Source organism: Lissotriton helveticus, chromosome 2_2, assembly GCF_964261635.1.
Source record: "Lissotriton helveticus chromosome 2_2, aLisHel1.1, whole genome shotgun sequence".
Taxonomy (NCBI): domain Eukaryota; kingdom Metazoa; phylum Chordata; class Amphibia; order Caudata; family Salamandridae; genus Lissotriton; species Lissotriton helveticus.
The window spans coordinates 422,625,871-422,639,320 of record NC_136060.1 but is presented as its reverse complement, the minus strand read 5'-3'; the positions used below and the strand labels follow the sequence as shown (position 1 = coordinate 422,639,320).

The 13,450-nt window shown below is 44.8% G+C and overlaps 1 long non-coding RNA gene across 1 annotated transcript in view; it reads right to left on the bottom strand.

Moving 5' to 3' along the window:
- Positions 1-4,454: 4,454 nt before the first annotated feature.
- LOC144821864 (uncharacterized) overlaps positions 4,455-13,450 on the bottom strand; it is a 192,233-nt gene continuing 183,237 nt past the window's right edge. The window contains exon 2 of the long non-coding RNA XR_013608479.1: positions 4,455-5,765. This is a non-coding gene — a long non-coding RNA (uncharacterized LOC144821864). The remainder of the gene's footprint in view (positions 5,766-13,450) is intronic.

Sequence of the window (13,450 nt, the reverse complement as noted above, 5' to 3'; positions counted from 1 at the left end):
TTGTCTCTGATGGGTCAGGGCCAAGGGTTATGAGGATTTGAGTGTCGTCGGCGTACAACACTGTGTCGAAGCCGAAGTCCCTGATTATTTTGGGCAATGGTGATACGTAAATATTAAATAGAGTCGGGCTCAGAATTGAGCCCTGGGGCACTCCCTTATCGTTATTGATCGCCGTTGATGAAAAAGGTCCTGATTTGACCCTGGAGCTTCGCCCCGCAAGATAGCTTTGGATCCAACCTAGGGCTTGGCCTTCGACACCTATCCCCGCCAGTCGCTTTAATAGGACTCTGTGGGATATGGTGTCGAAGGCCGCCTGCATGTGTGTGTCTGTTTAAAACCTTATATGTGCTTTCTTCCAACTGATCACTAATCACTAATTAACTTTAGCCCTAGAAAGACGATCTCCACTGATTTACTGTCTGGCCTGTGCTTGCACGTGGTCACACCTAGCAAAGGTGCATATGTTAAACTCTAGAGAGCCGTTTTATCTGCCTGGACAACCCATTTCACATCTGAGATGGGCACCATTAGCGGGCTTGTAGGTAAATTATACTCCAGTGTCCTGTGTAATGCATAGAACAGTCTTACACATGCCCACCCAGAGACAGCTAAGGGAGATGTAGGTGTGTATACTTGGCCAATGTTCTACTTGGCGGTAAGATCTACAGATGCAATATCGCTATTCTCGCCTCTACTCACCCAAGTAAGAAGGAAAGGCAAAAGTACGAGCAGTGCAGGAACAAGAAAGCAAGCCACCTATCTCATAATCCATATTGCTGCCCATTCCACTGGTAAGTCCTTTCATCTCATGCTTGCTTCGGACAACTAACTTCCCTTGACTAAAGATCCATCTCTCCACCACCGGGACACAAATAAATCATATTCCACTGAACTCATACCATCGTTCGGCTAGCCTGGGGGCAGCTTCAGGGCTTTACAAATCGCATTTCATCATTCCTTCAAAGAGTACAATAAGAAGTGTAGAGAGAGGAGCCACTACTGAGTAAATTTATGCATAAGGAGAGATTAAGTTAAAGATGCAACAAAAATACCAGTCGTTTTTTAAAGTATCTGCTGTGTCATATTGTGCTATATTTATCTTTAAAGTTCACCACTTACAATGCAAACTCCATCTTCTGACTAACTCTCATATTTATTTGAGGGTACTGCTTAGCTCTGCTAATACAGTCCATTCAACAAAGGGCCTATACTCCGAGAAGTCCTGAAAGTCCAGTATGGCAATAGCCCACCTGGGGCTATGTTGAACACACAAGCAACAAGGGGTTACATAAAAAGGGAATTACAGAAGACAAGCACAGCAATAGTCCTATAAAGAACAACTACATCACTGATCGAGAGACTCACCACAAACAGGAGGAAAACAAGGCTTATATACCCTCTTATAGCACACGTGGTGGGATGGATGGGGCTTTCCCAGATGGGACAGAACGGTGCCAATTTTTCAGTATATCCACATCTGAAACAATCATTGTGATTCTGGGCTAATCACTTAATCTCCCTGTGCCTGACAAAAATTAATGTGTCCTCATGTAATGCAACTGGTGCTATGTAAAGCGCTCTGATAACTGATTCGGGTCAAGTTTGCGCTATATAAACCTCTGAAAAAAAAAACATCTTCCTCAAAACTTAACACACAGGCTATAACTCTGCACTACAAGGCAGTGGAAAGGGATTTCCCAACGTAGCTATGGGACTTGTTGTGTCTTGTGCATATGAGCAGCTGGCCCCTTCCAGTCCCTGATGAACTCCATAGGAGAATGATGCAATCAGTTGGGTCTGTCTGGGTGTGGTTAATAACGTTTATCACGCAGGGTGTGCGTTTAACGGTTGCACTCTGAAGAATAAAGACGTGCCCTACAGAGTAGGTCTGGATGAAGTTTGCAGAGTTTTACTCCGCAGAACTTGGCCAAGTGCCAGAAAAACTCCACCAAGTGCCGGAAAAACTCGACTGCACTCCGCGGAATTCCGCCAGCATCAGAGTCTGTTATTCGCGTTGCTCGCACAGATTATTATCACCGGGGTTTGTACGTAGCTGTAAAAGCAGCGCAAATGGCACTACGCGTTGCACCAGAGGGCGTTGCAGCGTTCTGCTGCTTGAGAAGACATTTTACTTGAGCTGCAGCTTCCTCAACGCGAGTGGTCATGACCTGCCTTACTCATCCTGTTTTTGCTGAGTCTTAGTCTTTGTTGGCTTAAGAAATCTGGATACTTTACCACTGCTAACCAGTGCTAAAGTCCTTGTGCTCTCTTGTTTGAACATGATTAAATTGGCATACACCCAATTGCTATATTTAATTCTCTAGTGAAATGGTATTACATGTACAAAGGTGCCTTTAAATGCTACCAGTGGAGCTGCACCACTCTTTGAGCCACCCATTTATGTAGCCCCCTAATGTTTTAGGCCTGCCATTGCAGCCTGTGGGTGCAGTTGTAAGTGCCATTTCAACCTCACAAAATAAACCTTTTGCCAAGCCCAAACCTTTCTTTGTAATACATATGTCACCCCTAAGGTAGGCCTGGAAAGCCCCAAGGGCAGGGTGCAGTGCATTTAAAAAGTTGGACATGTACTTTTAAGTTTTACATGTCTGGGTAGTGAAAAACACTTAATTTTGTTTTTCAGAACTACAAGGCCAACCTCTGCCAAAGGATAGCATTGGATTACTGTTATAATTACTCTTCCTTTCGCCCTTCCTTTACCTCCCTTTGGAATGTTCCTTGCAACTGTCAGATGTAAGAGTCTAATGACAGCTGCCTCTCAGCTGACTGGAAATTCTGATGGTGTATGATGTGAAATAAAGCTGGTCAACTTATCACAACAGTGTCCTTATTTGAACACTGGCAACAATATCTATTGCTGTGTGAGGACAGCCACACCATCCCCCCCCAACGAGTACTCCAGCGGCAATGGTTACAGTATATTTCTACCTAATGAGGGACCCCAGTGTTCGTACTATGCAATGTATTGAGAAAGGATGACTTTTCAGAAACTCTGATCACCGGTGTGAAGCTAACTGTTAGACCGGACACATTTTTGGTAGTGTTTCCCTAAACCTTTTGCTTTTTTTCCTCAGTGGTTTTGTTGATTCTCTTTTTTTGCCTTAGGGCTCTGGGCACTTTCACACTGTAAATGCATTGGGAAAGTACGCACACACTTCCTATACATGTTAGGAAGTGGTACTTACCTGATGTTTTTAAACATGCACCTAGCCTGCCTTTGCAGGTTTGTGGATGTGCACTTGCATCTATGCGGTTTTTAACCATGTGTCAAGCCTGCAATTGCAGGCCTGTGTATTCGTAATTGTACTTATGCTCAGGTCGACCTTCCTAAACCACTGGCCAATTCTAAGAGGACCTTTCACTATCACTAGGGCATCCCTGGGGTAAGTCTTAAGGGGTAAAGCAAGTGGTAGGTGATGGGCAGGGCAGGGACACTTGTGTTTTCCCTGCCCAGGTAGTTAAGAATACCCATGTGTGTTTTCAATACCTGTGATGTTTGCTCTTCCCATATGTTATCATGGGGGAATGACAGAGATTTCTTCAAGCTGCAATAGTGGTTTACAGGGGAGCAGTGTCATAATGTTCCCTATCATTGGATTCACAATCACAACCCCTTTCTTCTGATAAAGTGAGATTTGCCATTAAAAACTTTGAAATGCTACTTTTAGAAAGTGGGCATTTCTCTGTTCTAAAACTCTTTTTGTGCATTTTACTTTGACTCCAGTCCACATTGGAGGCCGGGGGAGCACATCTGTGCATTACCCAGAGAAAACTTAAAAGATTAGGCATGTGACTGGAATGACAGACTTCTGTCATTTGAGGGCCTGGCTGAATAGATAGAAAGGGAAACCCTTTGAACCACACCCAACTTCAAAGTCACACTACAGTATGACTACTGGTACCAGGAGAGACATACACTTGTGGGGACGTAGGACAGGAAATCCTGGAACTGCAAGCTGCACTGCCAGAGGGATCTGTTGTGTCCAAGGTGGATTACTGCCATTGGAAGGGATCGTGCACCCTTCCTGAATAGTGGCTGGCCTGGGCTGACTAACTGCTTCTGTGAGGCACTCTGAAGTGCGCTCTACAAGGGTTTGTTGGCTTGCCCCCTGTTTTCCTCTGGAGATCTCAAGGACATCAAAGGACTCTTGCGAAGGACCCACACCATCTACCTGTGTCACCTGGAAAGCTGGGCCCTCTTATGTGTGCGTGATGTTTGCTGGATTCCCACCGGTAGCGCAGTGTGAGCGTGGAACTAGGTTTTGTGCCTGGAGACCGGATTGTCTAGTGCGGAGCCCCAAAAGCACAGCCCGCATCCCAGGTGTGTGGCAAAATAGAGAACAGAGAGGCAACAGGTAAATTACAGTACATCAGCAAAGTTTTTTTCAGGAAGAATGTTCATATGCATTCACAAAAAGAGTAGTGGTCCTTCAAGATGTTCTTCCAATATTTTTTATTGCAGTCTTCATACAATATCTTGAAAACAATGACAGCCAACGCGTTTCGCACAGATTGGGCTTCCTCAGGGCTGTAAATATAACCATACAATAATCAGGATATATGCATCCATAATTAAAAAGCATTTCATTAACACATTACAATAAGACCAATACACTCTTCTAACATCAATATCCTGTGTATACAAGTGTCCTAGTTCTTGTCACATTCAATAGAAACTCAAAGATCAAACATGGAAGGGATATTTATCATACAATACATTTCAGATGGTATTCCATCATGGTGTATCAAAGACATTGTTACAACCCTCAGAGTTTTGATATGATGACAAAGAAACAATAAAACTTGTACATACATATTCAATTCAAGCTGCTAAGGAAAAAAGAAATCACATAGCTAACACCAGGTGCAATATCTAATCAAAACAATACGAAGAAAGAAGGGGTAAAAAAATGAATGAAAAAGAGAAGCAGAAAGACGACCTCATAAAGTAGAAAAACAGATGAAATAAGAACTAATGAGAAAGCGAGAAGAATGAAAAACAATCAGAATCCAGCAAATGAAGAGGAATATATCACACCCTTGAGACACAAGAGTATTGTGTGCAAAGTGATACTTCGTAAAAGCAAACAAATGCTGCTTTAAAAACTTAACTGTGTTCATTATTATTATTAAAACCAACCAGAGACCGGCTGTGAACCCACATGATAACACATGTATATCGCGATGATTGACCAATACGTAAACAATACACACAACTCAACAAATAGTTTGTAAACGCCAAAGGTACAACGGTGAGGTACTCTACAGACAACGCACGTGATTCTTTGGTGCAGAATTCAAGCTGTAAATATAACATATCGCACATTTATTCATGCACAAGAGGCTATAACAGATGTGTCAGCCAACGCTGTGCTATTATCTAAAGAAAAGGGTTTATATATACCTGTCTACAAGTTCTGAAGTCCACAAACTTCCTATTCACATTATGAATGCCAGTGTACACAAAGCATAAAGTAGACCTAGAGCAGAAATGTAATTTCGGATAGAACTCGCTGTATACAAAAACAAAAATAAGGTAAGTTATTATCCACCATTAATACCCTTATATGAAGGGAGATTGTTGACCAATCATCAAAACAGTTAGCTGGTTTGTCAATACCATGACAGAAACCCATAAATCTTAAAAGTATGCCATCAATTACCTGCAATATATTTAGTTGTCCTGACTTGGTAAATGATACGATATTGCCGGGTAAACACTATGATAGGTGTCCCTGGATGTTTTACTGGAAAGAGAGACAAACAAAATATACTGTTTGTAACAAATACTCCGCTGTCCCAAACGATCTGCCAAGGATTACAGCACTCGCAAATCTAAAATCATCATTACCTTAAAAGTTGTGGCCATAACCACAAAACGGTAATGAAAGGTGGGTGACCCAATATACCCTTGCGAGCTTGGGCTAATGTTGTGTCATGTAAAGGTGCTAACAAGGGAATTTTTATACAGTAATCAAAATACTACAAACGAAAAGCTACACGGATATTAGAGTTTGACAAATTCTCTTTATATAAACTTATTTAAAAGGGTACTGTTACAACAAATAAATAAAAATCTCATTAGAAACAAATGGAGAAGAAATAAATGAATTGTTCTTCACTTCCACTTGTGTTGTAGTCCACTCTTGACTCAATGGTTAACAATGAATCTTGAACAATCAAAGACAATGATTCAAATGTCTAAATTAATTAAATTTGAAAGAGATGGACCAAATAGTCGTTTTGGTCCATCTCTTTCAAATTTAATTAATTTAGACATTTGAATCATTGTCTTTGATTGTTCAAGATTCATTGTTAACCATTGAGTCAAGAGTGGACTACAACACAAGTGGAAGTGAAGAACAATTCATTTATTTCTTGTCCATTTGTTTCTAATGAGATTTTTATTTATTTGTTGTAACAGTACCCTTTTAAATAAGTTTATATAAAGAGAATTTGTCAAACTCTAATATCCGTGTAGCTTTTCGTTTGTAGTATTTTGATTACTGTATTCCAATTTATGGGACAAATCATAATATCGGCAGGAAAAGATTTATTTTAGTTGATCTAAAAGTGCAAAAATTTGAGAGATCAACCTCCTGCAAACCAATTGTTGAAAAAATTCCCTTGTTAGCACCTTTACATAACCACAAAACGACAAAAAGGAACAAAAAAACAACATGTCCCTGTTTATTTTCATCTTCAACCATCATATCCCTTCTTACAGGTAGGCACATTGATATAGTTGGGCAACACAAGCCAATACCCATACGGTTGTATAATTAAAACACACCGCGTGGGAAATGAATGAAGTGAATTGGCACAGAAATGTAAAAGGCCATAGCACCATCCGTAATTGCCTAACATGCGGAAAGTGTAGATAAACACTAATACACGAAAACAGGTCAACTATACCTCGAATACGGTAGGCAAGTCGCATTTAATGCGCAAGTATAACATTTTAGGGCATTACAAATTGCACACAAAGTTTTAGCAAAGCAGTTAGTTATTTTGGTCTAAAATACCCAGTAACCAATGTCCTCCCTAGCAACAAGAGCAACCGGATTCACCACAGCAACTTACAATTATGAAGAAAAACGCTGTGTCTCCATCCAGCAACCGGTCCCGTTTTCTAGTCAGCATCCGTATGTAGAAAACCGCGCGAGAAGCACCATTGAAACACGGGTCCTATATATATTGGGTCCAATCAGCACAAACCATCAATTAGGTGAGGGCGGGACCCATTTGTATAATTCATGATTTGGACGCTAAGTATTATTCACTTTATTTTACTGAAAAACCACAACAATATCTACATTTCTGCAACGTGTTTAAGAGCAAAGACGAAGTTTGAAAATACAAGGACTTGTGTGTAAAAAATAAAACAAAACGAAATTGCCTATACATTGTTTTATTTAAAAAAAGTATCCGAGAACAAACGGCACACAGCAGTCAAGAACTCATGGTAGCCATAACACTGAGAACACTCAGCCGAGTGTCTCACGCCACCACTCTGCACGCGTGACGACCTATTCACTCAGCCCCTTAACTGCAAGGATACCATATCTAATAATAGCCACAATCGTATAATCTTCGTTAAAAGTCTCCGAAAACTTACAGCACACAGAGATATAGAGTTTAATCGTGGCCATAGCACTAAGAGGACTCAGTCGAGTGTCTCTCGCCACCAGAATGCACATGTAAACAGCCGTTCGTGTTCCCCCTACGAACATACTGTATCATGTCCAGTAATTGCCGGGAACGACTGTAGGAGAGTGGGGTCTGCAATCCCATGGCCACCCCAGATTTTTGCTTTTTGCTTCACTGGTTTACGACTTTCCCTGGCTGTGGGCCTGCTAATCAGACCCACAGCCTAGCTGTTCTCTCTCTAAATTGACAAGCATGTACCTCAGGTGCATTTACTAATTGGTACTGGGCCACCTTATCAGTCCCTGTACAGTATACCTTAGGTATCCAGGGCATAGGTGTACCCAGGGCCTACCAGGGGCTGCAGCATGTATTATGCCACCCCTGGCTGGCCACCCAAATCTGACACAACTGGCTGCACGACAGCTGGGGCAAGGTGGTGTAATCACCCTTTGCTTTAGATATAGTATTCCTATATCTAACCCTAAAATGGACACATATATTCCTATCAGTCACTCCTATGGCAGGCCTTATCAATCCTGAAGGCAGAGTGCTTGGAATTATGTGAGATGGTTCTCTGGCATGAGCTGAGCCCGTTTGCAGCTTGCGGAACCAAGTCCTTATAGCTGTTCCATGATAACGCTTTACCATATACTCTTAAGTGCATTATGATCCTCACGGTCAAATGCTAACTTTGGCATAGCATTATCAAAACATGTCGAGTAAGGTGTCATACGAATTGGAATACTAACCCCTCGCCAATTCTGGTGACGGGGTTAGCATTCCACCCTTCTAGAGGGACACGACATGTATGTAACTGTGAACCCCGGTTAAAGTTAACTCAAGCCTCAGCATCACAAAATGGATGCTGCCACCACAGACACAAGTCTGACCTCCTGCTGCTGGGAGTCCTTCCAGCGAGGGGGGCTTGGACAAAGGGTTTCCTGCCTTGGGAGGTGCTAGCACCACCCCAGACAGGATTTTGTGTATTAGGTAGGCCCAGGCTGAAAGGAATGAGACATGCCTGGGGCACACAAAGTGCCCTGTGCATACACCGGTTCCAACCAGTTGCTGGGGCACTCCAGCCCCAGCTCTGGCGGGAAACTGGACAAAGGAAAGGGGGTGTAGCCACCCCCCTTCCTGGTCCCACCCAGAGGAGGGACCTAGTCGTAGTGCAGCCCCCTTTAGCCGGATAAAGGTAGGAGCTGGTCCCATTCCCAGTTAGATTAATCTTGACAACTTCCACGAAGAAACTCTTGACCTTCGACCTCCTGAACATCAGAAGACTGAAAAATCTCCCCTATGGTCAGGGAGTGACCATCCTGCTTCGCAGGCACCATCAAGCTTCTGTGCGGTTTGCTGCAAGTCCTTCCTTCCAGGAATCCGACGACCCAGCTCAACGAGACCCGGACCTCCAGACCTCTCTGACCTCTACCCACATCCACAGCACAGCTGGGACTCGTGGGTGCGACGAGCAACGTGGAGACGGCCATCTTGACGAAACCTGCACAGCGCTTCCAGCACGACCCCCGAGGGTTCCTCGAGTAAGTGCATTGGGGACTGAGAAGCCCCACACCGACGCAGCTCCTGCACCAAAGACCAGCCCCCCAGCATCCCCGTGATCTGCGTGGGGCCCTTTTGCTTGGTTGCTGCCTTTCCTGTTGTCTGGTCACTTGCCGGCTGGCTAGTGACCTCTGAGACGACGACCCGAAGATTTCGACACTGCTAGTCTGGTCCCCCAGACTGGCCCTTGCTTCCTTGTGAAAGAGAAGCACCCCGGACCCTCCTGGTCCACACCAGACGCCATCTTTGTTCCACCGCGTGGCTTGCATTAGCCAAGGCCTGTTGTCCAGATCGACGATCCGACACCGCCAACAGCAGCAGACTACGTGGGACAGCTAGTGCCTCCAGCCTGGTCGTGAAGAGCAGCTCCTGGTCCGCGCAGCTACAGAGAGAAGTGACCCCTCCTTCACCTGAACGCGGCGACAGCTCCTGGTTCCCTCCTGGCTCCAGCACCGTCACTGGCTAGTGACCAAGACTCTGTCCCCTTCCTTTTCAGGACTTCCTTCTTCCCAGTTCCATCCTTGGAACCACCGGACTCCTCCATCTGGCTGCCTGCCAGCAACTTCTTGTTTCAGGCATCACCGGGATCAACGCAGCAAACCCGACACTATTATTATTATTATTATTATTATTAAAACTTATATAGCGCACAGCTACCCTGAGGCATCCCGGCGCTTTGAACAGTGCATCAACCGTGAGACCATGAGATAGTTGGATCGACTCACACAGGAAACAGATGTGTTTTCAAGCCCCTGCGAAAGCGCAGGGTGCAGGTCTCAGCACGAAGTTTTAGGGGCAGAGAGTTCCAGAGCGTTGCTGTGTGCACAGAAAATCGTCTCCCGCCCGTGCGCGATCTTTTTACTCTCGGGACATGGAGCAGACAACTCTGGTCGGACCTCAGCGCTCTGTTCGCTTTGTAAGGCACTGCCAAATTCCTCAGGATAGGTGGTCCGCTGCCCTGAAGAATTTTGTGTGCGATGCATAGTGCCTTAAACTTCACTCTCTCCCGCACCGGTAACCAGTGCAGAGCCTTGAGAGCGGGTCTAGCAGATTCTGTTCTGGGGATGCCCATAAGTAGTCTGGCCGCCGCGTTTTGCACCTGCTGAAGTTTGTTGAAAGTAGATTCAGGGGCGCCCAGAAAAAGGCCATTGCTATAGTCTAGGCGAGATGTTATCAAACCCTGAATCAACAACTTCCTCGATGAAAAAGGGAGGAGCGGGAGAATTTTACGCGCGGCCCGCAGCAGGGCAAAACATACTCCCGCGGTTCTTTTAGCGTGAGTTCTAAAGGAGAGGTCTTGCTCCAGCCAGACTCCCAGGCTCTTAATCTCAACTTTCATGGTTGGGAGGTCACCCATACAACTTGGCCAGCATGTTAATGGCAATGGAGGAGCTTTGTTTCCAAGCAACATAATCTCTGTTTTAGAGCCGTTCAGCTTCAAGGCTGAGCTGCTCATCCAGGTGTAGACATCCACCAAGCATGAGTGCAACAAGTCAGGGTTCTCCACCAGTTGAGGGAGGGCGACCACCAGCTGAGTATCATCAGCGTAGCTGATGATCTTGATGTTATAGGGGGTCACCACATCCTCCAGGGGGGCCATGTAGACATTAAATAATGTCGGGCTCAGGGACGAGCCCTGCGGCACCCCCCACTGGAGAGAGATGGATGGAGACTTGTTGCTACCTTCCCAGACCTGGTAAGACCGGTCTTCAAGAAATGAGCAAAGCCATTTCAAAGCGGCCCCTGCCACACCCACCTCTGACAGTCGTTGAGTCAACACCCGATGGTTCACGGTGTCGAACGCAGCACTCAGATCCAGGAGGATCACTGCCACTGATCCTCCCGAATCTAAGATGCGTCTGGATTCTTCAACGACTGCCAGGAGGGCCGTGTCAGTACCTTGGCCGGGACGGAAGCCGGTCTGCGAGTCTCGGAGCAGACCATTCGTCTCTAGAAAGTTGGACAGTCGATGATTTGCAAGCTTCTCAGCAATTTTGCTGAGACCTGGCAACAGAGAGATGGGCCTGTAGTTGGCCAACTCCGTCGTGTCAAGATTAGATTTTTTTAACAATGCCTTGACCACGGCTTTTTTCCAGGTGGGTGGCACCAGACCATGAGAAAAAGAGGCGTTTATCAGGTCCGTAATGGGCCCTACCACAGCGGTTGCTGCTTGCTTTAAAATTTTAAAAGGGACTGGGTCCATAGGGGAGCCGCTTTTTATGGAAGCTATGGCTTTTAACGTTTCAACTTCTGAAACTGGGCCGAACGTGTCCAGGGAGATGGGACACTCTTTCCCCTGAATTAAGGGGAGCTCTTCTTGGATCCCTTGAGGTTTAACGACCTGGGGTATATTCACAATTTTAATGTTAAAAAAATCGGCCAACTCCTTGCACTTCTGAGGATCGTGGGTGGCTGCTGGTTCGGGGACTTTGAGGAGTTCTTGCACCACCTTAAAAGTTTCCCTGGAGGAGTTTGAGGCAAGTTGTATTCGTTCCTCAAAGAATTGTGCTTTTGCCGAGCGGAGGGCTGCTTTATAGCCTCTGATCGCTATCCAGTAGTCCCTACGCTTGGCAGCATCAAATTTCTTCCTCCAAGCCCTTTCCAGTTTCTTACATCCTTTTTTAAGCAGGCGGAGCTCAGCCGTGAACCAAGGAGCAGAACCAATTCTTTTCTCCCTCTTCTGTAAGATTTTCACAGGAATGAGGGCATCAAGCGAGGCATTCAACCATCTGTTAAGGTCAGCATCACCTTTAATCGGGTCCGACTCAGATGGAGGTTGTGAATTTGCCAGGTTGTGGGTCCAATCGCAGCACTACTTCAGCCCTATGCACCCGCAGCCTGTGGGTTAGGTAACTAAAGCTTCTAGGTACTGAAGTCTGTGTTCACTATCCTAGTGTCCAGGTCCACTGTTGTTTTCCCTCCATCCAGCCGGGTTCGTCCGGAATCCGTAACTTTGTAAACTGTTGCATCCATAGACGTTGGTACGCATCCCGCGTGAGAGTTTCCACTCTGCACGTGAGTCCCGTGGGCCACCTGCTCCTTACTTACCTAGTTCGTAGCGTAGTCCCACCGATCCTCCAGCCTCTGGATCTCCTTACAGTACTTTCTTTCCTCGCATTCCATTGTTTTGAGTATATGGTTTGTCGTGCCCCTAAGGCACACGTGTAAATATTGTGCGAACTCGTATTTCCTTTTTAGTATTGTCATGTGCTTAGCCCTCTGATCTCATAAAGAGTTCAGAGGTGTTGTTAATAATAAATATATTGTTTATTTTCATAACAACCTGTGTGGTGTCCTTTCATCTGGTATTCAAGGGGTTATATTGTGGTAAAACAGCTGGCAAATGGGTAGTGGGATCAGTGGATCACTGTCCCATCCTGTGTTGCACACCTTAATTCCTCTTCCAAAAAAAGAGGTTCCAAACTTGTTTTCAACGTTTCAATTATGCTTTTATTCAGCAAAAGTTTCTTGATTTGCGTTTTTACACAAAATTGTTCATCATTTTTTAGACATTTGTGCGGTTTCTCTTTATATGTTTAAACATATCAACACTGTCCTTTTAAAGCCATCCAATGCATTTCGAGGCTTACCGCCTCTTCGTCAGGGAAAAGGATAGTGTGGCTCTGTCGTTAGGACTCGCGTATTCTGTTAGTTCGTGCTTCGGTCTCTAAGCTGGTATCGCGCTTCCGCCATCTTGCGAACCGGGGTGCTTTAAAAGGACAGTGTTGATATGTTTAAACATATAAAGAGAAACCGCACAAATGTCTAAAAAATGATGAACAATTTTGTGTAAAAACGCAAATCAAGAAACTTTTGCTGAATAAAAGCATAATTGAAACGTTGAAAACAAGTTTGGAACCTCTTTTTTTGGAAGAGGAATTAAGGTGTGCAACACAGGATGGGACAGTGATCCACTGATCCCACTACCCATTTGTTTACAGTGTACGCCGTGGGATACGCGACGATACTGTGTTTGCACCCAGAACCACAAATACACAGCTGTACCACATTTGCTGTGCGTCGTGTCAATTTTCCTTTGTAAAACAGCTGGCTTCACATGCCAAAAGAGTTTAGCCTAAAGACTGCTTTTGTCCACGCTACTAGGATAGCTGGTCTATAAGGTTGACTTACAACCAATCACCATAAGGGGTTGTTTGGACAGATACAAGGTGATCACTAGAATTGGTGAGCATCATATATCAGGCCAACTTCTCACATTGGT